At 46.5% G+C, this 2,500-nt stretch overlaps 1 protein-coding gene across 3 annotated transcripts in view; it reads left to right on the top strand.

Annotated features, from left to right (window-relative positions):
* Positions 1 to 2,500, top strand: part of LOC135528793 (myb-like protein Q) — a 21,074-nt gene that overhangs the window by 6,830 nt on the left and 11,744 nt on the right. The window lies entirely within an intron of this gene.

Raw genomic sequence — 2,500 nt, forward strand, 5'->3', positions numbered from 1 at the left:
AGTATGTTTGTGAGTCTGCAGCACAGGTGTGTGTGTGCGTTTCTGTGTTGGTCTGTGTGTCTGTGCCAAGTGCAGGGGATCGAGGCGAGCACGTACATGGCTGTCCATCATATGTTCCTGTGCAGGCATGGAAGTATGGAGGGGGGGGGTCTTTCAACAGTATGATTGTGAGTCAAGTAAGTTTGCGCTCTTGTGACCAATGTGCGTGTGTATGTGTGTGTGTCATCAGTCAGCTGGCCCCATAATTCTGTTCCATTACACCTCACCTTTCCCCTCTGACATTCCACACGTTCTGTCTTCCCATGATCCCCTGGGCTTCCCCTCTGTAGGGCCCCTGAACACACACACACACACACACACACACACACACACACACACACACACACACACACACACACACACACACACACACACACACACACACACACACACACACACACGACATCGGACCATCTGACCCGTGTGTAGGAAACGTCATGTCAGACATTTAGACAAACGAACACGACACAGAGAGGATTATGGGTCATGAATCAACACCAAGAGACAGGGGAGCCCCTTAAAGTGACAGCTATAGGCCTCCATCCTAAACCAATGGGAAACATAGACACCAGCTAACTTCCTTCTTTTTGTCCCGTTTATCTGGGCCTCTGTAGGGCTGTAGTTTGGTCTGCACTACCTGGCTTGGGGTGTCGTTTCACCTCAACGTTAGACCACTTCATGATGTCTGAATATTTCAAATAACTTTGATTTTGTCGCGAACGATCCCTGGAGGAAGTGGCTGAATCATTCCTTTCAGAACGATCTGGCTTTTCTGCAGAAGTACACTCTTATGGAAAAAAGGTGCAATCCAGAACCTAAAAGGAGAACCCTTTGAGTAACCCTTTTTGGTTCCATGTAGAACCCTTTCCGCAGATGGTACTACATGGAGCCCAACATAGTTCTACCTGGAACCAAAAAGCGTTCACCTACAGCCGAACCCTTCTTTCTAACAGTGTTTCTATTATTAGGCCATTTTCCAATGCTGGTCTTTTTTTAAAGTCTTCAGAAAAGGACAACCGTTAGACTCTGTAATGTTTAACTAGCCATTTCCTGGCTCTGTTTTTGCTCTCATTTAGCCACTGGCTGCATCTGAAATGGCTCCGAATTCCCTACTGTATATAGTGCACTATGTTTGACCAGAGCCCTATAGGTCCTGGTCTAAAGTAGTGCACTAAATAGGGAATAGGGTGCCATTTGGGACGCAACCTGTCTGTTTAGTAGCAACAGGTAGCACACAGTGATGTTATGTGAACTCTGGAATGAGGTGTAGTTATTTTTCGCTACACGGTCAATGTAATGACACCATGTCAGCTTGTAAATGGAAAAGTGTTTCTGGGCTATTCAGCAGACACACTGCATTGAGAGACACAGTCTGTGAGTCCTACATTAGTAACTGGGTCAGTCAGAGGCTTGTGAAACTCAACCAGGTGTCCAGACCACCACCACCCACCCGAGAGAGAGAGAGAGAGAGAGAGAGAGAGAGAGAGAGAGAGAGAGAGAGAGAGAGAGAGAGAGAGAGAGAGAGAGACAGAGAGAGAGAGATAGACAGAGAGAGAGAGAGAGAGAGAGAGAGAGAGAGAGAGAGAGAGAGAGAGAGAGAGAGAGAGAGAGAGACAGAGAGAGAGAGAGAGACAGAGAGAGAGAGAGAGAGAGAGAGAGAGAGAGAGAGAGAGAGAGACAGAGAGAGAGACAGAGAGAGAGAGAGAGAGAGAGAGAGAGAGGTCCTAACACATACTATACACAAATACAGTGAGAGGGTGAAACCAGTACGTATGGGATATGTTTGTTTGTCTATTTGTGTGAGCACAGTTGCTGGGGTGATGTACTATTTGTTGTCATCCTCCAAGCACATGACAGTAACTGTTCAGAGGAACACACACTCCCACACATTACTCTAAGGCTCCATTCTACTGTGCTGTGGGAGGTATTGAGAAGTGACTAGGAGTCATTCTGAGACAAGATAGAGAGACATACTGTATAAGAGGATTGCTCCTGGCAATATAGACACAAGTCTCTCTCTCTATCTCGCCATCTCTCCCTGTGTGTGTGCTGTTGGATACTGAAGGTTACTTTGTTGACTGTTAAAGTAATACAAGTCAGACAGTAACTAAGATAGACAGGACAGACGGACAGACAGACAGACAGACAGACAGACAGACAGACAGACAGACAGACAGACAGACAGACAGACAGACAGACAGACAGACAGACAGACAGACAGACAGACAGACAGGCAGAGTGGAAGAAGACAGGAGAAAACAAGAGGCGATCAGAGGAAGAGGGTTAGTTTCTGTTCTCCAGGGGTTACAACAGCAGTGTTTGGGGGGTAAACACACAGACAGAGAGGATAATCAGCAACAACAAACAACAGTTCCTTCTTTAGAAGGAAGTGAAACTGGATGAGACAAAGAGACCATGATGCCTGGAGGTGGTGGAGATAAAGAAGGATGATATTAACCTG

Source organism: Oncorhynchus masou, unplaced genomic scaffold (genome assembly GCF_036934945.1).
Source record: "Oncorhynchus masou masou isolate Uvic2021 unplaced genomic scaffold, UVic_Omas_1.1 unplaced_scaffold_1035, whole genome shotgun sequence".
Taxonomy (NCBI): Eukaryota; Metazoa; Chordata; class Actinopteri; order Salmoniformes; family Salmonidae; genus Oncorhynchus; species Oncorhynchus masou.